Genomic DNA, 26378 nt, shown 5'->3' on the forward strand with positions numbered 1-26378 from the left:
CGTTTTTTGGAAATTTATTCAAGATACGATTGAACCTTTGGTTGAAATCTTTCACTTTTTCCTTTTTCTCCATCTTAAGATTACCCATCTCTTTCAATAACATGGCAGGGGTCTTGTCATCAGCAAAATTTTCAAGGAAGATCTTCTTGAACCCCCTCCAATTCTGGATGGAATTTGGAGGAAGGTTGTGATACTATACAACTGCTCTACCATCCAAGGTACATGGGAAAAGTCTACATGAATCATCATCATGTACCTCAAGTGTTTGCAGATGTAGGTAAAATTTTTCCAAATGGTCTTCAACCTTCACTATCTTATCAAGGTCATACTTCGTTAAACGCTTCTCTGAATGTCTAGGCATTTTGTGCAAGACACCCGAAAGTGCAAGTGGGCCCTGATTCATTTAGTCCAAATTTTGGTTTCCCAAGTCTTCTTCTTCGTTGTCCTCCTCTTCTTGATCAGAATTTGATGGCTCTTCTTCCTCTTCTTCTTCTTCGCCTGTCTCGCCGAAAAATGTGCCTGGGAGTAGAACGTTGTCTCTTTCACCACCGTAAAAGAGTGGAGGCTCTTCTTGTTTTTCTACAGAGCCTGCTAATTCTTCAAGAGTGGTGAGAACTGCTTCTTCAAGAGTAGAAACTACTATCCCTGTGGAGGTGGTCTTGTTCTTCTTTGGAGAATATGGAAGATGGATTACTCTCGGAATCAATCCAATAGCTTTTGCAAATTGACGGGTTATAGGGTGGATGGCCTGAAGCTGATCATATGGAATTTCACGTTCAGGCCTGGGCTGAGAAGAGTCACCAACTTCAAAAGCATGAGTAGGGGAGGTGCAATGACCGTTGCTTCCTTAACCAAAAGACAAAATGATGGGGTCGGTGGGTTTGTCAGCCATTAAATATTGGCTTCCCTCCTTCTAGCGCCAGAAATGTTGACAGTGCTGGACTCGCCAACATTCAGAGCATCTCCTCGGTATGAAGTCCCAATCAAACCTCACACCGTTTAGTGTAGGAGTCCCATCTGGTATGAAGGCTCAGTTGCCAAATCTTAAATATTTGCCTTGGCTCTAGCTGTTAGCATGAGAGAGGGATGCAATGGTGTCCTCGAAAAGCAAGGGAGGTGTGCCTGGTGAGTGTGTAGTTGCAACTGTGTCAAGGTTCTTCTATTGCAAATGGGAGAGAAAATTGAGCCTCTAAGTGAGAGGTAATAGTACCACCTAAGAAGAGACATGCATGAACCAGAAACATTCGTCTAACATCTAGCAGAATAGTCCACAACGGATGTGACAGTCGTTACAACCAACAAACATGGAAAGATCTGTCTAATATCCTGTAGAATAGTCCACAACAATGGGACAACAATAACAACCATTATAGCTACACATTCTCAATAAGATAAGCACTAAAATAATCGAAATAGTTCAACTATCTTAGTACATGTGAAAGAAAACATGAAATACAAATGTCCACAGAATAGTCTTACAAACATTCATAGTCCATGCATGAATAACGTGTTGGCCTTAAATGCTTTTGTTATTAAGAAAAAGTTCCAAGACACATGTTTACAATGTACATCACTAGCCCCAATAGTGGGACATTGGAGCCACTCCTTGCTCCTCAAAGAACTAGCTAATCTCTCTAATTCCTTGCGAGAGGAGCCAAGGTGAAAAGTCCTTTTCTCATACAATGAGGGGGTATATATAACCAAGGGGTGATGCTTCCCCTTTGTGACTCTTTGACTACCCTCATGATTTTTCAACTTCCTATGACTTTTCAACTTACATGACTCTCCATATTCATGTGTGTCCTTTGGAATTCCACTTTACAATACATTTGAATACAATATACATGGTCCACAATAGTGATGTGGCATATGACCACTCATGACATGACATGACATGACACTGCTGACATGGATTTCTTGGTGATGTGGCAATGTCAAGTCACTATTGTTGTTGAGTGTTGGATGTCTTCTTGGATATGCTTTCTCTTCACCTTCGCATGGCTTGGTTGTGCGAGGTATTCAATGATATTTAGTCTTGGATGGCAGTTGCAAACTTGTGTCTCTTTGCTTCCTCTTGGTTGATCCACTTGTGAGTTTAGCTACAAGAGATTCTTTAGGCATGCTTCCCTCCTTCTTCTCCTTATTCATCATCTCGTCATGACTTGATAGTGTACTTGTTCCTACAATTCACTCATGACGGGATGACATTAATCTGAAAACCCCCAAGTCTAAGATGATGCACTATTATCCATGAACTAAGCCCAGGACAAGTCACAGACTAGGGAAAGGGGCCTAGTGACTATGGATTACATAATTCTAGTAGTCAAGGGGAGAGCTTGGGCTCTGAGACTATGCTATGTGCAGCTCAGGGAGGCTTGAAGGACAAAACTATGTAGTTTCTAGAGGCAGTGGGGTTTGGCTGAGAGAAAGGACACTTGGAGAGGCATTTGGGTAGTTTTGTATGCCAAGGGAGGCTGGGGTTCTATACATTGTGCAGTTTTAGCAGACAAGGGAAAATCTTGAGGGTTGAATATGCGAAGTGCGCAGTTCAAGGCAGACTGGGAGACACAACTGCGCAATTCTGGGGGTCAAGATCGGAAGCTGGGCTCAAGAATTGCATAGAGCAGCAGCCCTGGAGGACAAGGACTATGCATTGTGCAGTTCCAAGCAGCAAGGTCACAACTTAGAGGTTTGAGACTACGCAGTGCGCAGATCAGTTGAGGCCCAGTGAAGCTAAGTTGCTCGGTCGGGAGGATTTTCCAAAATGGCTAAGTGTGCGATGAGTGATGAACTGTGATGACCCTTGACTGCGATCACATACTTAGGATACTTTGATGACATGATTACATAGATCATCAGAACACCCAAATAAATAATTTCCCTCTGTGTGGCTGTCTCACGACAAGATACGACAACTGCAACACTTAAGATAGGCTTTAGGACGATCGTGACGACACTTGTGCGACAATGCTCAAGACTTTGTATATGGATGTGAGAAATATTTACATGGATGGGACAACTCATATACATAAATATTGACTTTTGAAAACATCAGAAAAGGCTTGCAAACATTATACGACAGTTAACCCAACATGCAAAAGGGACCAAAGAACTGCGAGAAAGCTCATGAAATGGGCTCTAGTGTTTGCAACAACAATGTAAAAGACTAAGGAAGGCTCCAAAATTTGAGTGTAAGCCAAAATTTTGGAGGGTGTTGCAGCAGCTACAACAATACCATAGTGAGAATTTCAATCTAGCATATAAGTGAAAAATATTCACAAAATGGATGATAAAAGTCCTTAAATACAAAGTAAAATCATATTTTTAAATATAAATATGAGTTTTTTAATTAATTAATTTTAAGTTGTTATATTTTTTAACAAAAATTAGAATTTTTTTTAAACTAGCAAAATTATTAACATCCATAAACAAGAATTAGTAAAAATCCATAAACTAAATAATGAATGTATAAATAAACTATCCATATGAAAATATATACAAATTACATTACATGAAAAACCATAAACTAAAATAATAAGCATCCATAAAATGAAGTAATGTTCATGTATCCATAAAATGTCTATATGGAAATATACAAAGTATGTATCACGTGTGAATGTGCCGAATGAAATGGGCCTGAAAATATACAAACTATGTGGTCTAAGTACCACTACCTCTATGTGACCGCTAGTCAAACATGGCGTCAGAATCCCAGGTACTGCAATATGGCACATTCAAATTCAAATTAATTAGATCATTATTTACAAAGTAAACAATATAGAAATAAATGATTTTGAATCACATTTAATTACATATGAATCCTCTAACCTCACTTGAGTCCCAATGAAAGTCAGGAAGGATGGGGGTCTGATCAATCTGGGTTTGGTTCTCCCATGCCTTTGCCTCAATGACTGGGGCCTGCATCGATGGACTCGCATCGGCAGCAACTCCTCAGAAGCTCATCCATGTAGCCATGTGTCTACATGTTATCATGAACTTATTAATATAAATACAATCTAATACAAACTTATTAATATAAATAATGTATAATTTGGTGATAAGAGTCAATAATGTCGTATATATGTACCTGACTTGTGTCACGTGGGTCGTACACACTCCAAGTCTCACAAATGACACTGTAGATTTTTACTTGTAGATTTAATATCTTATGTGATATGCTAAAACACAAGAGAAGAATCTACTCTACTCTTTAACGAAAACAAAAAATTGATCGATGAAAACAATAAGAAGAAAAGGAAGAATTCCAATCGCACATAACACAATATTTCTCTGGGGAAAGAAACTGCTAAAAACCCTGACTATCTATATTGTATTAACCAGAAGATCTAAGAAGAAAATACAATGCTTGTTCAACCTGAACAATTCCTGCATTAGTACAATCTATCTCTCCGCCTCACAAGCCAACTCAAGCCAACACTTAGCCAATTTTGTTGCCTTCCAAGCCTGTACTTCCTTGCGCAATTCATGAGAGAATTAGCCCATATTTAATTGGGAAATCCACTCTCCATAACTATGCAATCCATCAATATGCCCTCAACTGATTGCATGCACCATCTGTACAACTCAGAAAATTATAAATTTGATAATACATTGTCCCTGAACTCTAATCTCAACTGATTCTTTCTCTAAAATGACATTCATAAGTTATTTATGAGTGAATCTTCAATTAACTGGTGCGGCATTGAGGATGCACCAGTGCACTACCCCACTATTAGACTCCTACTAGTTCCTTCAAAAGTTAGAACTAGTTTAACTGACTATAACTGAGTTATCTAATTACGACTTAAAAGAACTCAACCTGGTCCCCCAAAATTTAGGGATCACTCTACATGACTCTAGATAGACTTCCAACTCGAATTTCTTAAGTCAATTAAGTCAATTTATCTTAATTAACTATTACAAGTTGCTATGAGAATAGAATTTCGATTTAATTCAAGGACAAATTAAATTGGAATTTCTTGTTGCTATTTTAACAAACACATACATGCATATGAAAAAACCTGGTTAGGGGGTAGACTTTTGAGAATTAAATAATCAAATAATGGAAGTAGCGGGTCACGAGGCAACGATGATGGTGCTTATCTCTCCATGCAATGCAACTTGTGCACTCGCCAATACGATCCACATGCTATCCGCAATGATATGTTATGTTATATATATATATATATATATATATATATATATATATATATATATAGAAATTTTAATTAAATAACAAAAAAATTTCTCTTTTTGTAATTTTAAAATTAATATTCTAAGTAATTAAATTTTTAAAACAAATTACTATATTTGTTATTAGAAATATATATAATAATAATAAAAATTAATCTTATTTGATAAATAGAGGTTTACCATGAGCAACCATATTCATAATCTCAATATTAAGCTCCTAATGACTCTAGTTGGCATAATCTCTAATCCAATATATAAAATAATAATGTTATATGCAATATGAAATTTATTTATTTATTTAGTTATTGGTTATAGTTTGGTTGTTTTATGTTTTAGAGATTTTTTAAGTATATTTTTTGTCAAATTTGTTCGAAATTTGACAAGAATGTATTAGAATCATAAGTTTGAGTTGTGAACTTTGCCGAGTCAATTTATCTATTTAAAAATGCATTTTAAATAACAAAAAAACAAAATTTGTTGAAATTTTTTTTTTAAACGAGATCGGTTACTTTTGTATTATAAAAACTTCAAAAGGCAAGTCCTGTTACATATAGTAGGGGATGCAGAGAAGGGAGGATCCAAAATGGGTGCGTAGACCCTTGATCCTTGTTGGTGGACTTAAGAAAAACAGTTTGAAAAAGATAACGGCTATATTGCTGTACAAACAAGCCTGCTAAAAAACAAAATTTACAAGACATTAATCAGATTACTGCTGGTGGTTAACAGAATCATCAAGCTGAGGTTCCTTTTTTGCGCTGACTTTTGTCGAGGTCTCTGCTTGCATGCTCTGGGTTATTGAACTAATATGAGCAATTTCTTCTTCCATATGGTTGCACTTTTCCTTGAGACCTTCAATCTCTGCTTTCTGCTTCTCCAGTTTTTTCCTTTTTGATTTGCTATCAGCTTGGAATTCCTCCTTGAGTTCGTTGAAGTGCTTAACAAATCTTGCTATCATGAAACAATGAGCTTTGCATAAGGTACAATTACTGTTTGTGATAACGCGCTCTAGAGGATTCACAGCTGGATCACGATCTTCTAGGGTCTCGGCCATTTCTGAGACTCGAATGGAGGGAGCTTTAAAAAAGATAAGCGAAGAGAATAAACAGGGGGAGCAAAAGGAAGAGAGGAGAAGGGGAAAGGATGAAGGGGAGGACAGGTAGGGGGCGCAGATCGGGGAAAGAACTGTAACTACGCTGAGGGAGGTTGTGAGATGAGAGATGAGCTACGGAACAGGTGAAATCGGAGTACAGAAGGGCGCTGAAGGAAGATGGCGTTGAAGCAAGAAAACAGAGCTGTTAGCAGGAAAAATTAACAAAACGTTAAAATTGCAAAGATTACCCCTGAGATCGATTGAGAGCGGCCTTCCGACTAAGCTGAACGTAATGCGGCCTCTGATACTGTCCAAAGACTGATTAAGGAGGGGCGATCCTTTACTCTTATGCAATTGAGGGATTGAAATTCTGAGATGAGCTGAGAGAGGGGAACTCTGATACTTATAAAGCTGAGTGAGAGGCTGAACCAGCTGTTCTACCGAGAGATACTCTGGGATTTGGCTGATCTTAAGATCAGGCTTTAAAAAAATTTGCAGTCGATGAGGATTATGATGTGACGGAGGCCTACCTTCTGCTCGGAGGTGTCACGAGAAAACTGAGAATTCTTGGTCCCGTACCTATTCATGTTGACAACAGAGATATCGTTTGCGTTATTCAAGGTGATGAGTGGCTCGGTGTCAGAGAGGATGCGGGCTGGAGGCAGCTTGACAAGCTTAGAATAGCGAGCAGGAGGAATGTTATGATTGCTGGGATGACTGAATTTCAGAGTTTTTGGAGAGTGATGGAACCAGCTACGGGATTGGCTTGTCATAGGTGTAATCATTTTCTCTGGCTTGTCCAGTAGGCCTGTTGGATGCCCTTGTGGCAAATGAGTCAGCTTCTGAGTTGTTTTCCCTTAGAACGTGCTTGTATGTAATGTCCCCCAAATGCCTGATGTTGTCCATAATTCTTGATTTTAGATTGTTGAGGGCCGGTTTTTTGAATTCTCCCCCTGAAGCCATAGCTGCAATGACGATAGCTGAGTCTCCCAGGATGATTGGATTCTGAATTCTCATCCGTTTCAGAATGGTAGTGCTTAGGAGGAGGCTGTAAGCCTCGGCCATGTTGTTTGACATTTGGCCCAGACCCCATTCGTAGGTTAGAAGAACTTTGCCATGCTGATCCTTTAAAATTCCCCCTGCCCCGACTTTCCCCGGATTATTTTTAGAGGCCATATCAAAATGTATAGTGGTTCGATTTTGATCTAGAATCCATTGTCTTATGTCTTCCTTGGTGCCTCTGAGCTTCCAATTATTCCCTCTCTTGTCTACTGTGGGTTGGGTTTGCTTGTGCTTAGCATAACTGAGACAGAATTTGTTGAACCAGTCTTTCTCATCTTTGTGCCAACTGGATCGATCTGGGAGGAAGACAGTGTTGGCACTTATTGTTTCAAATATGAGCGCCATAGTTTTTTCCAAGATGCGAGCAGGATTTGGCTTCTAGTTGTTGAAGATATAGTTGTTCCGGGTGAGCCAGATTTGCCAGCAGAGCGTTGCTGGGATGCATTTCCACAGGCGAATGATGGAGTTCTTGGTTTTCTTGGGAAAAGGATAGCATTTCTCCCAATTTTTTTGTAAAGAGGGGAGCTGGTCAAAGGTCTCTCTTATTTTCAGAGGACTGATGAGCTGGGTCCAACAGCTTTGAGCGAAGACTGACTGCTTTCCTCCTCAGCACGGCAAAGGTAGCAGATTGAGGGGCCAAGTATCCCTTTTTTCCTGAGATTCTCGGCTGTGAGTATCTTTCCTTTAAGGAGTGTCCAGTTGAAGAATTTGATCTTTGGCAAACACTCTGATTTCCACACTGCTGGATATAGATTCCATTTACCTGTTGTTGCATTTGTCTGAAGAAGTTTATATCCCTCTTTAACAGTAAAGTTTCCTCCACTGGGGTCCCAAATGTACCTGTCGTCGGTCACTTTGTTTGTGGGGGCAGAACCTGAGAGAGAGGTTTTGAGATCGGTCCAAAGATCCCTAAGAGAATTTGGGATAAGGAGGCCCTTCCAATCATGACAACTATTGTGATCCCATATGGAAATCTCAAATAGAGAGGTCAGATTTTTTGCTTCCATCCAGGTTTGCAGGGGTCTGAAGTTCTGAATAAGGTTTCTTGGATTTGCTCCCATGATTCTATCAGACCAAAGATTTATTTCCTTACCATTGCCAGGCACTTTTGAAATGTGGTTTCTGAATTGAGGGAGGACTTTTTTGATGAGCTTCCAAACAGGAGTGCACGGTCTTTCAGTAATTTTTTCTGAGAGGATATTAGAGTTCAGACCATTGAGGTACTTTCTTTTCATAGCTTCCACCCACCAGGAGCCTTTTCCTATGAGCATTCTCCAGATCAGTTTGAAACCCATAGCTCTATTGGAGAGGCTCGGGATTTTAATGGCTAGACCTCCGTTTTCGAAAGGGAGAATAACTTGATCCCATCTGACAAGGCTGAATTTTTTTGAATCTTGCTTCCCTCCCTGCCAGAGGAAGCTTCTCATAATTAGTTCCATATGCTTATGGGTGCTGGCAGGGGCCAAGGTTACTGCATATTGATAGATGGGAAGGGCGGAGAGAATGGCCTTGATGAGGGTAGTTCTGCCAGCCAAATTTAGCCAAGATAACCCCCAGCTTTGAAGGAGTCCTCTCATTTTTTCTATGTGCTTTACCCAAATTTCAGACTTGACTGTTTCTTTTGCTAAGGGCAGACCCAGATAAGAAAAGTGGCTCCAGTTTCTTTGCACTGGAATGTCCAAAATCAAGGAAATTCTTTGCATGATTTGAAAAGAGGCATTCCAAGTGTAGATCTTACATTTTTTATTGTTTAGCTTTCCCCCTGAAGCTGCTAGGAAGGCATCCAAAATTTTCTTGAATCTTTTTGCCATCAAACTTGAGGCTCCCCTGATTAGTAAGGTGTCATCCGCAAAAAGCGAATGATTAATTTCTTTAATCCCTCTTTATATACTAATCCCGGTGATCTCCTTTTTCTTGCGTAGTTTTTCTAGATGAATGCTCAAGGTTTCCACCATTATGATGTATAAAAAAGGAGAGAGAGGGCAGCCTTGCCTCAGTCCCCTAGAGATTCTGAAGTAGTTGCTCGGACGACCATTGATCAGGGGAGCAGTCCAAGGGTTAGAGATGCACTCCATAATGATGCTTATGAATTTGTTGGAGATCCCAAATTTTTTGAGGACTTCTGTCAGGAAGTGATGATCCACCCTGTCAAATGCATTTGCCATGTCTAATTTGATGATCATACCTCTTTCTTTCCTGTTGATGCTGTTGTGGATTGCCTCATGAATCAAAATGACGTTGTCTATGATTTGTCTATGAGGGACAAATCCCCCTTGGTTCTCAGAAATGAGGTTAGGGAGGAGCTTTTTAAGCCTGTTGGCTAGAATTTTAGTGACTATCTTGTAAGAAACATTGCATAGGGAAATGGGCCTAAACCGATCAAAGGAGAGGGGATTAATGTCCTTGGGAATGAGGGCGAGGTGTGAGGATTTAGTATTTTCCCCCATCTTGCAGTTTTTGAAAACATTTTTTACCATCCTTACATAGTCTTTTTTTATTGTGTCCCAGTGATTTCTGAAGAAGGCGACAGTGAAACCGTCTGGACCCGGGGCCTTGTCCGGTTGCATGCTGAAGGTTGCCATCCTGATTTCCTCCTCTGAGACGTCCTTGTCTAATTCGCTGTTTTGCAAATCTGAAATTTTTCTCTCAATTGGTCTGAGGAAGTCCGTGCTGTCCGAAGACTGGGGGCCTGCTGATAATAAAGATTGGAAATGTCTGAGTGCTGCCTCTTTGATTTCTTCTTGCTCGCTGATCTCTTTCCCCTCTACCACGATTTTGTCGATTTGATTTCCGGCGCGTCTGAGCTTTACATTGTTGTGGAAGAAGGAGGTGTTTTTATCTCCAGCCTTTAGCCATAAACACCTCGATTTCTGCCTTTGTTCTTCTTCCTCCACTCTGTTTTGTCTATAAAGGTCCCTGTACATTTCATTTTCTTGTATTTGGTCCTCCTTTGTGTATTGAGTATTCTCTTTTTCCTGGTTCCACTGCTCCAACTGCTTATGAAGATCTGCTTTTTTTTTATTTTCCATAGCTGCGTTTTCTCTTGCCCACTGCTTTATGGCTATTCTTAGAGACTTTAGTTTGGTTTCCCAGATGTAATGGGGCGAGCCAATGACTTCCTTAGCCCACTGATCTTGAATAAGGTTGCGGAAGTCTTCTTTAGCGTCCCAGGTTTTATTGTATTTAAAGGGGAGAGGCCCCAGATTTCTTCCCTTGTCCAGAATCATGACCACTGGTTTATGGTCTGAGGCCGAGGCTTGAATAATTTTATTTTTGATAGAGGAAAAGCCTGCAACAATTCTTTCATGAACAAGAATTCTGTCTAATCTCTCTTTGATGTTGTGGATGCCGATTCTTTTGTTGCTCCACGTAAATTTCCCGTTATAAGGAGGAATGTCAATAAGATTGTGATTCTGGATTATTGATTCCAGCGAATCTCTTGAAGGGTCCGCGTGGAAGTTCCCACCTAGTTTTTCCTCAGCATTTCTTATTAGATTCAGATCTCCTCCCAGTAAAATGTTCCTGTCTTGAGCGGACTGTAAATCTGAGGTTAATGAATCCCAGCAGAGAGCTTTATCCCTGTAGTGATTCGGAGCATAGATGTTATATATAGTGTAAACTTCTTTTGAAATTTTGTTTTTAAGGTCTGTTCTTACCCACCAATTGCAAGAATTTAGATTGATGGGGTCCCATTTGTTCTTATTCCATAGAGTTCCTATACCTCCTGATGCACCTGCTGCACCAATTGTTGTACCTGTAAAATTTTTGTATCTTTTGATATGCTTTTGGAAATCGTGCTCAGAAATTTTGGTCTCCTGGATGAGGAGAAGGTCTGGTTGCTCCTGATTAATTATATCCCGGACTGCATTTGCTTTTAAGGAGGAGCCCAACCCCCTGCAATTCCAAGAGACCACTATCATCATTTACCAATTTTTAAGTGGTTCCCGCTCCTCTCCTTTAATTTTTCTCCACTTCCTTTTTGTCTGTCTAGATATGTGTCCATTGGTTGCTGGGTTCCGGTGGCCATTTCTTTCGCTGCTGTTTCATCTCTGATTTCTTTGTTTGACTTCCTGCCTGCTTTTCTCGGAGGGTCAGAGGGGAGGCTAGCTTCTTTCGATTTGTTTCGAGTGAGGATTCGCTCAATGGTTGGGGGGGGAGAGGGCGGGGGTTTCGAGGGGGAGGAGATGACTGCGAGGGCAGTGTCTCGGGGAGAGGGGGGGGGATATGGGATCTTCAACTGACAGGGATTCAAAAGGGTTAGAGGAAGAGGGGAAGGGAGGGGCTGAACTGGAGGGGGGAGGAGGAGGAGGGGAGGGGATTTCCGGAAGGGGCTTGGAGCTTGGTCCTTGAGAGGGGGTGGATTTTTTCTTTTTAACTTGTTCCCAGGAACCTTCAGAGATTTCTGCATTACCATTAGACTCATTTAATTTTGACTTGCTACATCTATTTGCGAAGTGTCCATATTCGTGACATACCTTGCATTTGAAGGGCAGCTGCTCGTAGTCTAGCTGTTGGATGTGTGTCCATTGGTCTACCTTGATCTTGATGGCTTCCGGCAGGCCTTTCCCGAGATCGACTTCAACGCATATCCTTGCACACGCATGCATATTCTCCTTTGGCTCAGATCTGTCAATGTATTTGCCGACTGCGTTCCCAATAGCCTTTACTGATTCATCTCCCCAGCAGTGAAGCGGCAGATGAGGCAGGCGAACCCAAACCGGGACTGCGTTTGGGATGTCCATTTCCGGATCGAAGTCTGGAGACCATCTGTTCAGATAGAGGCCTCTTGAGTCCATGAAATAAGGGCCATTTCTAAAGATGAGGTTCCTATCCTCTTTTGATTCAAATAGGAAGGTGTAGAAGCCCCTTCCACAGAATCTGATAGCTATTTTTCCTTGTATCATCGCGTTCCAGTTGCGTTCTACCCATTTTTGGACTGATCTGGGTGAGGGCCAGAGGCCAGTGAACTGGCCAACAAGGCCTCTTTCAGCTAAGGCGATTGCTGCCTTCCTCGGGAGGGAAGGAGGAAGAGAAACTTCAGGGATTTCATCCAATTTCTTGACGAACTTTGTCGCAGATGGACGGATTCTTGTTGATGCATTCTCAGGGATAAGAGATGCAAACAGCTTTTCATAGTCTTCCAGATCTGGTGGAGGGGGATCAGACCCAGCCATTGAGGCGGTGAGGAGCCAGAGTGCAGGCGTTTCAGTAAAAGAATCGAGGCAGAAGGGGAGGGCCCCAGCGCTGGGGCCGGGCAGGAGGCCCGAGGGAAGGAGGAAGCCTGTTAGGGGCCCAGAGGGGTGCAGAGATCTAGCAGCGGGCCTGCCAGGCAGGGGCCTGGAGCAGGGCCAAACGGCGGGCACGGGAACTTCAGATTCAAATCGCCATCGCCAGCGCAGTCCTCAGAGCTCGAGAAATCTGTTGAAAATTAATTTCACTAAATTTATAGAAAAAACTTCAAAACCTAAAATAATTAGAAAATAACTTTTACCATTCAAAAAATAAATAAATCATAACAAGCATATTATCATTGCAATTATTAAAAACTTATACCTGAAATGAAATAAAATTTAAAACCTAAATTATACTTATCGATTGTTTTCTTGATGGTTTTCAAGGGTTATCAATGGTTTTCTTGGTTGTTTTTTGTGATTTTCTTGGTTTTTTTTTGTGGTTTTCTATGGTTTTTTGTATGGTGGGTTTTCATTTATTTTATTTTTATTTTGCAAGAAAAATTAATTGAAATAAGCAAAAAATGATAGAAAACCTACCTTGGCTTCCAAACGGCGGTTGGGTCAAGCTTCTATCACACTAGTGGGGTCACTAAGTGGCTGGATCAAGCTCCCTCATCATTGGTGAAGATTCCAATTTCCCTCGTGTTCTGCACAAAATCGCTTGCGCAAATCGTGGATGAGTCTTCTATTGAAAAATAGAAGCTAGATCGAGCCTTATAACTCGATCTAGGTATAGGCTCAATTGAGCTATAAGGCTTGATCGAACCCATATCTCGATCGAGATCCTAAATAATCTTGGTTTACACAAGATCTCGACCAAGCATTGTTTTAATGCTTGATCATGCAATCTTTAAGCCCTCAAATAACTCGATTGAGGGCTAAAATATTGCTCGATCGAGTGCTTAAAGGGGCTCAATCGAGCTACTTTTCTTCACCCCAAACCACCCTCGCTTGCCAAAAAGTGTAACCCAACTTTAGGCATGGACCAGACCATTTTTCTCATGCTTACGTGATATTTATATTATAATTTTATAGCGTCATAATTATCATGTAGTAATATATTTTTTATTTTAATCACAAACATTGATAAGTTAAATGTGTATAAAAAAATATTGTGTCTTCCATAGTACAGTATGAGGGAGATGTTGACATTTGCAATACACCTTGAGGGAGATATTGGCATATTTTGCAATACAGTTTGAGGGAGATGTGTAATTCCTTCCATGTTCAACCTTAAATTGACACATGTTCATTTTGAAATAAAATATCCTCTAAATAAAACTAAAAAAATTGGTTAGTTTAATTATCCTTGAAAAACCCCCGAGTCACTTGAAATTTTCAAATTAAACAACTTAAACTTATTATTCTTAAAAGTCTCTACCAAATTCTAGCAAAATTAACTAGAAAAAATAGTTGGAAAAAATGATCATTTATAATTTATAGCTTCTTACTTATCATATAATAATAAATTTGTTATTTTAATCACAAATTTTGATCAATTAAATGTGTATAAAAAATGTTGTCAGTGTTTTCCATAGTACAATATGAGTGAGATGACCTATTTTGCAATACAATTTGAGGGAGATGTTGGCATATTTTAAAATACAATTCGAGGGAGATGTTGGCATATGTTAAAATAAAATTCGAGGGAGGTGTAATTATCAACCTTAGGTTGACATATATTACTTTTAAAATAGAATATCCTCTAAATAAGACTATTAAAAAAAGGTCAGTTTTAATAAAAAAATATTATAGATTATCAATAATCAAAGTCTCATTGTGCTCCCTGGATTCATTCAATTACATCAAGAGATGCTCTACAACCAAGTATGAGGGAATCTTGTCATGAAATTTTACATTTAAAAATAATAAAATAATATTTACATTAACAAGTTAAAAAACAATAATAACAAAAAACAATTCAATTTCTACCTTAATTTAACATCAAATTTATATAGAGAGATAAAGTAAGTAAAAATAAGTAAATAAAATTACTTTTTAGTATGAGGGAGAGATATAATTCCTTGGAGTTGACAAATGACATGTAATTTATTCCATTGTAAGGGAGATGTGTAATTTATTTCATTCTTAATATGAAGTTCATATGTACATTTAACAAATATTAATAACAAAAGAAAATTAAAGTGGATTAAAGTCAAATATTTCAACATGCATGTTGAGTAAAATATTTTAACACCAAATATATATAGAGAAAGAAGTTATTATTCCATTAATAGGTTATTTCTATTTCATTGTAGGAGGGAGATTTGTAATTCCTACAATGTTTAATATGGACTTGACATGTAACTCTTTAAAAATTATTTATAACAAAAATAATTATACATACATATAGATATACAATCACACATGTGACATACACACACACACACACATTTTATATGTTTTCTACTTCTGAATATGACAGGCTATATATTAAAATTTTAATATGGAGAGTGTCAATCATAAACAAAATATTTTAATGTCAACTGTGTATATATGATATTAAAATAAATAAAAATAAAAAAATATTATAGTTGAAGCATTTTATTAGTGTGTAACTTTTCTTCAAGTTTTGCACTCAAAATGAGATTTGCATCTTGAAATATTTGATCCCTTTCAAGGCTTGGTACATCTGAGTTAAGATGGATCTATATTGGTTGGTATTACAAATTATTGTAAATGAGATGTGGTAAAATTAATTTGTTGTCACTCTCAACCATAATAAATAATTTCAATGTCCATATTAAGTAATATAATTTTATATCTACTTTAAAGACATAAAGTAATTTAAAAAATAATAAATCTTATAATTTTACTTATGAATATCTATGTCAACTAATATATCTCAATATCAAATTCATATATAGAAAAAGAGAAAGTAAAAGAAATTATTTTAATATTGACTATAGTAATATTTTAATATAGAATTTAAATAAACCAATCTAGATCCATTTTTAACCCTGGATTTACCGAGAGGGATCAAAGCTCTTGAGATGCAATCCTCTTTTGAAGTGAAAGGAGATTTGTTACCTCTTGACACTTGGTATATTTAGAGTTAGGATGGATCTAAGTTGGTATCATATACATTTTGCAGGTCTATATATAAAAGTATTCCCATTTTTTATTTTATTAAAATCTTAATTACACCGAAGGTGTCCCTTTTTGAAATTGGTCAGGATAGGAATTGTCTACCTTTTTTATCTCCATTTGACATTTGTTTGTCTGCTGTTTTGACATATGTTTTTTCTTTTTTATCCTTTTAATTAAATTAATTAATTAGAAAAGATGTTTACATGGAAGGTGTACCTTTTTTAAATGGTTCAAGCTAGTGTCATATAAAATGAGTTATGGTTTTTTGGGCATATAGTATTGATAAGCCATAGTAATGGCCCATGATATTATAACAAAGTTTATTTACAAATTAAGAATCTCCACAATAAAGTAGGGATAAATATATTTTATTAATTTTTAATATCTAAATTAAAAATAAGTTTGTTATCTATTTATTTTTAATGTTTTTGAAAAAAAATGATAATTTAATTTTAAGATTATGGCTAAATTAGATATTAAATTGATGTCTGAGATTTTTTCATTTAAAGTTTATAAAGGTATCTGTATTTTAATCCTCTTTGAATTTGAACCTATAACACTTTACCAAAGAAACTCATACTCTTAACCGTTGTTATATATATATATATATATATATATATATATATATAGATATATATATAAGCCCCAAGGGATAGCTCAGTTGGTCGAGTTCTTGTTGCTAAGTACCTTGCTTATCCGGAGGTCACAAGGTGAAATCTCCTAGACGCCCTTGGGGTTAGGCCTTCCTAATTTGGCCAACAGGTAGATCTCTTTGGGTTGATCTACCTGGATCACTCCCCTCTGGGTTGATCAACCTGGATTTTCCCGTGGATGTAGGGGTCACTCAGTGTCCTTGAAACACCCTTAAAATGTATATATATTTACACCGAATGTGTCCCTTTTTTAAATTGGTTAGGCTAGGAATTGTCTACCTTTTTTATCTCCATTTGACATTTGTCCGTTTTCTATTTTGACATATGTTTTTTCTTTTTTATCCTTTTAATTAAATTAATTAATTAAAAAAAATGTTTACACCCAAGGTATCCCTTTTTTAAATGGTTCAAGCTAGTGTCATATAAAATGAGTTATGGTTTTTTGGGCATGTAGTATTGATAAGCCATAGTAATGGCCCATGATATTATAACAAAGTCTATTTACAAATTAAGAATCTCCACAATAAAGTAGGGATAAATATATTTAATTAATTTTTAATATCTAAATTAAAAATAAGTTTGTTATTTATTTATTTTTAATGTTTTTGAAAAAGAATACTGATAATAAAGATAATTTAATTTTATTATGGCTAAGCTAGATATTAAATTGATATATGAGATTTTTTCATTTAAAGTTTATAAAGGTATATGTATTTTAATCCTCTTTGAATTTGAACCTATAACATTTTACCAAAGAAACTCATACTCTTAACCGTTGTTATATATATATATATATATATATATATATATATATAAGCCCCAAGGTGATCTGATAATGAAATTTTAAAACAATATTAAGGTATTACAGACTCATGTGCAGGAATGCCTATATTACTTAGTGCAACGGATCGAAAAGATTGCGAATAATATAGACAATGAGCAGTTAGAAAAACATAACAGGCACACACATCAACACAGCAAATAATCAAGGAGTTCACCAGAATTCCTGGCTACATCTCCTGGTCCAGATTTCAGTGGTGACCTCTCTATTATGTCTTCAAGAGCAGATTATTACAAGTGTGAGCTCAAATCGAGTCTCAACACAACAGTGACACAACAATAGGGATTTACTTGAAATCCTCAAGTCTACAAGAGTACACAGACTCTCCCTCTTGCTCTTTGTCTTCTGCTTTCTCTCTGTCTCAGCAACTGCCTGCTCTGCCTCTGCCTCAAACATCATTGAATCTGCCCTATAATCCTATCGGGTCCGCCTTTGGTTGCTGGCACACGCCCACCATTGATCTGTGTGATCCCAGATCCAACGGCTAATATTCATTTCGGGTGGCTTATATGTGCAGATATTACCCACCCGAAAAGGTGGTTTTCTCTCTCCTGCGCCAAGCCACGTGTCATCCAGTGTATGGGATCCATGGAGCCCATACAATACCACTCACCGCCTAAGGCTCGCCCGAAATCCCGCTCATTACGGAACTCAAATAATATAAGGCTACGTCTATAATTCCTTTCGGGTCCGGATTTATCGCTTCGGGGCATTTTCCTTTTTATTTCGGTTTTTATTTGAAAATGTGCTAATACACAGAAAAGCCCGACAATTCCCTTTTTATCGGAACTCAAAATATATTAATTCGCATCCATAAATCCCATCGGGTCTGGTTATCGCAAGTCACATGTTTGTATCGGCCCCGCTTCTTTGTATCACTGCGATGTGATATTGCAATGCGATATATCGCAATCGCATATCGCATGGTCTTCGAGCCCCCTGGTAAGTCTTCCCCTGTGTTTTGGCGATGCGATATTGCGATGTAATCTGGGCCGTTGATCTGTGCGCTTGATCAACGGTCCTCGTTAAGTCGCGTTAATTGCAATCGCAATTTCCATAGGGATGCCTCCGATGTACTCTATTGGTCTCTCCTGATTGCGATATTCCGATTAGATCTGGATCGTTGATCGGTCTGATCCGACGGCTCCTATGCATCCTGTTTAAACCTTCGCTTTACTTTGTTTTCTACCATTTCTTAATGTTTTTCTCATGCGATAGTGTTTCCGATAGTTGTGTATATGAAGACTTAGAGGTTCTTAGGATCCATTTTGGATCACGCCTTCCCACTGAAAAGCTTTTGGACCACCAAAAGTTGGCTTTTAGGCATCGATCAAGTGAGGATACAACTCCCTCACTTGTTTAACTTCTATCCATCGTGCTTTGCTCAGATTTGAACCTTTGAGTCCTACCCTTGGGTACTCAACATCCCCTCGACGTGTAGTTCTTACCTTCCTGTCCAGAACTATGTCTTCCTGCAACTCATTGAGATATTCAGGCAACAGATTCTCAATAGAAGGCAACTGACTTCGCTCTTCAGGATCTTCAATCATTGATGGTTCATACAATCTCAATTTTTCTGCATTAACAACTGAATAGATCTGCATATAAGCTGGTAAATCAAGGCGAAAAGCATTTTCACCAATTTTATCAAGTATCTTGAAAGGCCCATACCTTATTGGTTTTAGCTTCTTACCTTCACCTTGCATTCTGTCTTTGCTGATGTACAGCCAGACTTGATCACCAACTTGGAAACTATGCTCAACTCGATGCTTGTCATGTCTTGCCTTGTACTTGGCTTGACTTCTTTCCAGTTGTTCCTGCACTGCCTGGTGAATTTCCTGGATTTGTTCAATGAACTTGGTTGCTTTGTCCACATCACTGTGTCCATCAACTGCTATGTCTTTACCAAAGACAAAATCCAAGGAAGACTTTGGTATAAAACCAAAACAAGTCTCAAAAGGAGATCTCTGAGTAGAAGAGTGCCTGGCACAGTTGTAAGCATGTTTCACATAACACAAATGCTCATCCCAAAGCTTGGGATGCTTGCTGCAATAGCCTCTGAGCAACTGGATCACTATCCTGTTGACCACCTCTGTCTGACCATCTGTTTTTGGATGAAATGTTGTGCTCTTCTTCAATCTGGTGTCCATCAACTCCCATAGATTTGACCAAAACTTCCCAACAAATCGAGAATCTCGATCAGATACAATAGAAGTGGGTAAACCAAAATGAACCCATACATTCTGAAAGAACAACTTTGCTGTTTGTTCAGTTGTAACCTGCTTGTTACAAGGTATCAAAATACACATTTTACTGAACCTATCCACAACAACATACAAATAATCATGACCTTTTCTAGATTTTGGCAATCCCCCAACAAAGTCCATGGAAACACTTTCCCAAGGACGAGAAGGAATTGGAAGTGGAGTGTACAAGCCTAATTTTCTATTACTGGGCTTGCTTGTAGCACACATAGTACACCCTTTCATATATCTAGAAATTGTCTCATGCTTTCTTGGCCAATAATAGAACCTTTGCAATTGTGCAACTGTTTTACTTACACCAAAATGACCTGATATTAGAGAAGTATGTGCTTCTCGAATCATGTTAACTCTTTCAGTTTGAGGAATGCATAACTTTCCCAAATGATATAAGATTTAGTCCTTTACATAATAATCCAATTCTTCTACTTTTTTGCCATGACTTAAAGTTGCATATACATCTTTAAAATCTATATCTTGAGCATATTGTTCAATGTAACTTTCATGCATTACTGAATTATGCTTAAGTATAGTAGATGCATTTATGATTGGCCTTGATAACATATCTGCAACCTTATTGTGTATGCCCTTCTTATATCTGATGACAAGATGAAATTGTTGTAGAAAACCCATCCACCTATAATGTCTTGATTGCTGCAATTTAGTTTGTGAGTGAAAATATTGAAGTGGTTGATGATCTGTATGTATGATTGTTTCTTTACCCATTAGGTAATGTTTCCACTTTTTCACACTTTGTACTAATGCATACAATTCTTTATCATATTTGGGATAATTAACTACTACAATAGTAAATGTCTCAGAATGATAGCATATGGGTTTACCGTGTTGCATCAACACTGCTCCCATGGCATAGTCACTGGCATCTGTTTCAATCTCAAATGGATGTTGAAGATCTGGTAGTGCTAGTACTGGTGTTGTACTAATTTTTTCTTTTAAGGTGTCGAAGGCTTTCTGTTGTTTGCCTCCCCACTGAAACACCTATTTCAATCCTGTTAAAGCATGTAATGGAGCTGCAATCAAAGAAAAGTTAGCAAGAAACTTTCTCCAAAAATGTGCTCCTCCTAGGAAACTCCTAACCTCTATAGCAGATTTGGGTTTAGGCTAGTTCACAATGACTTCAACCTTAGAGGGATCTATCTTCAATTCACCACCCCCTACAATATGACCCAAATAATTTAAAGATGTTTTTCCAAACTCACATTTTGACAGTTTTACATAGAGATTTTCTCTTTTCAAAACATCTAAAGTCTACTTTACATGCTTTACATGGTCTTCCCATGTCTTACTAAATACAAGAATGTCATCTAAATAAACAATTACAAAATCATCAATAAAAGGTCTGAGTACATCATTCATCACTCTCATGAATGTAGCAGGAGCATTAGTTAAGCCAAAAGGCATAACCAGCCATTCATACAGCCCTTGCTTTGTCTTGAAAGAAGTCTTCCATGCATCTTGTTCTGCAACTCTGACCTGATGATAGCCACTTCACAAGTCTAACTTAGAAAAGTAAATTGCTTCTTTCAACTGATCTAATAGATCATCAATACGAGGAAGAGGATAACGATTCTTGATTGTTATTTTATTCAGTGCTCTATAATCAATGCACATTCTCCATGAACCATCTTTCCACGATTGGAGATCCACATGGTGATGTGCTTGGTCGTATAAATCTTTTTTCGAGCAACTCCTGTACCTGCTTCTTTATCTCTGCATTCTCTAAAGCTGATAACCTGTACATTCCGATGTTAGGTAATGGAGCATCTTACTGCAAATGAATATCATTTACTATTTCCCTTTTGGGTGGCAGACCTTTAGGTTCTTGAAATAGGATGTCATATTCTGAAACAACTTTAACTAAATCAGCTTTCTATTTAGCATCACAGCCTTCAAATATATTGGTTTTATTAGGGTTCTTTTCCTTTACAACCATTAGTAAAAATTACTTACTTGAATTCACAATTCTTTTCATCTGCCATGAGTTTATGACAGAATAGTTATTTTGAGTTTATGAGCTCTTACAATATATTCTATTCCATCTTTAGTGAGTTGATACTTATTTTCAGCTCTATAGAAAATAGCTTCCCTATCATACAAGTAAGGACTTCCCAAAACAATATCACATATATCCAATGGAACTATATCTAACTCAACCTCATCTACAAATGTTGACCCAATAGCAAACCTAAGTTTACATTGTCTTGTTACTTGTAGCTTTGTTTTATCACATACCCAACCTAATGGATATGGCTTCTCGTGAGGTTTTGTTAGTAATCCCAACTTATTTTCCTCTCATTATTTTCATTATCAATAGATTGTGTAGAATTACTTGTGGATGCTTCAGAATTTTTACCTTTTATACCTGTGGCTGTGACTGTTGTTTCATCACCTGAGTCTGACCCCAAGTCTTTCTAAATAGTAGCAGCAGTATTTTTCTTCTTACCACCAAACTTCTTAGGTTTCAGCTCTAGATGCAAAGACCAGCAGTGTGCCTCATCGTGTCCATCCTTCTTGCAATGATTGCATGAAGGTTTGTCCTTTTGTATAGTGTTTGTTTTCCTCTCCTTCCATTTCAGTTTCTTCTTTTCCTTGTTCTTGCTTACAGAGTGTTTAGATGATCCCCCAACCTCTGGGTTCACATTCTTGCCTCTAGCTTCTAGATGTGTAGCCTGAACTAATACATCATCTAAGCTAGTGGGATTAAACATGAGAATGGTATGCTTCAAATAGCTATGCAGACCACCTATATACTTCAACAAAGTTTCAAGTGAGTCTAGAGATATGCCTAGAGTTAAAGCTCTTTTTCTAAATTCCTGAGTATAACTTTGTACACTTTGACCCTTTAACTGGCGAAGAGTTTTCCAACTCATCATTGCCTACTGCATATAAGCTAAAGGATAGAATTGTTTTTTGATGGCAGAAACAAATTCATTCTAGGTAGAAAGGATTTTACCATGTCTTTGCAGATCAGCTTATGTCTTGCCTTCCCACCACACTAGTGCAGTTCCTCCAAGTCAAAGGCTAGCCAGCTGAATCTTTCTCCTTTCTGAATCAATGTTCTACACCCTGCAATATACATCAATCTGTCTTATCCAATTATCTAGATTTTCTGCATTTAGTTCTCCATCATAAATTGGCAAATCAAACTTCACATCTAATTTAATCAAAGAAGTTTTCTTCTTTTTCTTATCAGGGCTAGGAGATGAGGATGATGAAGGTGATGGTGGAGGAGATGAGGGAGGAGGCTTTTCCCCTTTCCCTTTGCCCTCTGGAGGGGCAACTAGAGAAGGTTCCTTTGCTCCTTTGTCTGGTTTGGGTGTTGAAGTGCTTTCACCTCGACCCTTCTTAAATTCTCGATACATCTCTTCCACCATGGCTCGCATGGCCATAAAATTGTCCATGAACTGAGATTCTGATTCCAATGGAGCTTCTTCTGCCATTCTCCTCTGAGAATAGACTCTTCCAATCTCTGGATTAGCCTCAACAAGTTCTCCTTCTCCTAATCTAAGCTTTAATCTAGTTAGCATTCAAAATCCAGCACAAGCTTGTCTAACCTTAACAAAACCTAAAGCTCTGATACCACTTGATCTGATAATGAGATCTTAAAACAATATTAAGGTATTACAGACTCATGTGCAGGAATGCCTATATTACTTAGTGCAATGGATCGAAAAGATTGCGAATAATATAGACAATGAGCAGTTAGAAAAACATAACAGGCACACACATCAACACAACAAATAATCAAGGAGTTCACCAGACTTCCTGGCTACATCTCCTGGTCCAGCTTTCAGTGGTGACCTCTCTATTATGTCTTCAAGAGCAGATTATTACAAGTGTGAGCTCAAATCGAGTCTCAACACAACAGTGACAAAACAACAGGGATTTACTTGAAATCCTCAAGTCTACAAGAGTACACAGACTCTCCCTCTTGCTCTCTGTCTTCTGCTTTCTCTCTGTCTCAGCAACTGCCTGCTCTGTCTCTGACATTGAGTGGCTTTTAAGCCTATCGGCGCTTGTCTGTTCGTCTCCCCTTTCAGGCTCTTTGGCTCCCGACCTTTGTCCATTCAAATCCCCTCTAAGCGTTAAACAATCATTGTAAAATGCCTTCAGGTATGGTGGCCACCTGTTTTAAACGGAAAGGACCATTGGCACGATTGAAATCCCCAGGAACACGTTTCTCCGCTTACACAGAGAAATACACTAAAAACACTGAAAAACCCACAAAGACTCTTTCTATCGGACTTCAAAAATCATTGAATCCGCCCTATAATCCTATCGGGTCTGCCTTTGGTTGCTGTCACATGCCCACCGTTGATCTGTGTGATCCCAGATCCAACGACTAATATTCATTTCGAGTGGCTTATATGTGCGGAGATTACCCGCCTGAAAAGGCGATTTTCTCTCTCCTGCGCCAAGCCACGTGTCGACCAGTGTATGGGATTGGGCGAAGCCCATCCAATACCACTTACTGCCTGAGGCTCGCCCGAAATCCCGCTCATTACGGAACTCAAATAATATAAGGTTGCGTCTATAATTCCTTTCGGGTCCGGCTTTATCGCTTCGGGGCATTTTCCTTTGTATTTCGGTTTTTATTCGAAAATGCGCTAATACACAGAAAAGCCCGACAATTCCCTTTTTATCGGAACTCAAAATATATTAATTCACATCCATAAATCCCGTCGGGTCCGTTTATCGCAAGTCGCATGTTTGTATCGGCCCCGCTTCTTTGTATGATTCGCTACGATGTGATATATCGCATGGTCTTCGGGCCCCCTAGTAAGTCTTCCCTTGTGTTTTAGCGATGCGATATTGCGATGTAATCTAGGCCGTTGATTTGTGCGCTTGATCAACGGTCCTCGTTAAATCGCGTTGATCGCTATCGCGATTTCCATAGGGATGCCTCCGATGTACTCTGCTGGTCTCTCCCGATTGCGATATTCCAATTAGATCTGGACCGTTGATCGGTCTGATCCGACGGCTCCTGTGCATCCTGTTTAAACCTTCGCTTTACTCTGTTTTCCGCCATTTCTTAATGTTTTTCTCATGCGATAATGTTTCCGATAGTTGTGTATATGAAGACTTAGAGGTTTTTAGGATCAATTTTGGATCACAAGCGATAGCTTAGTTGGTCGAGTTCTTGTTGCTAAGTACCTCGCTTATCCGAAGGTCACGAGGTCAAATCTCCTGGATGCCCTTGGGGTTAGGCCTTGCTAGTTTGGCCAATGGGTAGATCCCTTTGGGTTGATCTACCTGGATTTTCCCGTGGATGTAGGGATCAATCCCCTCTGGGTTGATCAACCTGGATGCCCTTGGGGTTAGGCCTTGCTACTTTTGCCAATGGGTAGATCCCTTTGGGTTGATCTACCTGGATTTTATCGTGGATGTAGGGGTCACTCCCCTCTGGGTTGATCAACTTGGATTTTCCTGTGGATGTAGGGGTCACTTAGTGTCCTTAAACCACCGTTAAATATATATATATATATATATATATATATATATATATATATATATATATATATATATATATATATATATATAAACTCCTTTATATTTATACTTTGTTAATATGAAATTGAGATTTGTAATTTCTTCATTCCACATACAAAACAAATATATGTAAAATAAACAATTTAATAATATGAAAATTTTCCAAACTATAAATGCATATCATATACTTTGTATGTACTCCTTCAAATTAAGAGTGAGGAGTGTTTACTTATTGTTTCAAATTAAAAATGGGGAAAATGTTTACTCACTCATTATTAAAGAAAAGTAAAGCATAATAACAAAATTATTAACAATGTTAACATTCAAGTGATGGAAAAATTATCACATCAATTAAATAACTCACTTTCATTTAAACTAAATATTTCCATTTAAAAAAAATATTATAGTTATTTTATTTTTTAAATATAATTACCTTTTAAGTTATTTATAAAAAATTTATAGTTAATCAAAATCACTTTTAATTAGCATTATTGAAAAAAAAATCACATTTAAATATTTATACTAATAAAAACTTGATAACCTTACTTTTTACAATTATATCACATATTTAAATTACTAAGAAATAAGAAATAAATATGCATCACTATAATATGACATTGAAAATAAAATATAAATAAGCAGGCTCATGCAAAAAATTAATTACCAAAGTCATAAAAAAAATTACAAGAAAATAGCTCTTATTTTATTAAAATATAATGAATTATCTTCATCTTGGAACTAGGAAATGTACAAGGGTTTTACATAAGTTGATTCTGATACGTGTAATGTGCAGTCAAACATTTATTTATATATCATAAATAAAAACTAAATATATTAATTTTTAGAATGTGGCTATGGAGCTTCATGTTCAAAATTCATGATACCTATGATGTAGTGGGGAACGGAAACCTTAAATTAAATTTGATTTAAACAAGCAATTTTTGGCATGGCATTTTACACTATTCTCGATGCTAGCATATTAATAAATATGATAATATTTACATTGAATTACATATTTTTAAATATTTCCTTTAGGTGTTTAAGAGATTTTTTTAGGTAGAATGACATAAATTGTATAATTGAAAAATTAAATGTGCTTAATTTTGATTTTTTTCAACCAATTTACAACTAGATCATAACCTAACCAATTTTTTTATATAACATAAAATATCTAAAGTTTTGGTCAAGTTCGTATCGAAATTCCAACTTTGGGGATACTTAAGATAACTCCACACAAAATTGCTTTAACTAATTATGATAAAGTCCCACCTTAAATCATGTTCAACCTAAGAGGTTATTGGGTATTTTTTTGTTTAGGAATGACCATTCTTGACATAAAAACTTCTTAACTACTGTTAACGTAGATGGCCACTCATTATTGTGGGATCCGCACGAGCTATGCGAAGGTAACTGTAATTACTTTTGGAAAGATGAGAAAGAAAG

This window comes from Pinus tabuliformis, chromosome 1_2, assembly GCF_031772625.1.
Source record: "Pinus tabuliformis cultivar Carrire ecotype Pingquan chromosome 1_2, CPIR1, whole genome shotgun sequence".
Taxonomy (NCBI): Eukaryota; Viridiplantae; Streptophyta; class Pinopsida; order Pinales; family Pinaceae; genus Pinus; species Pinus tabuliformis.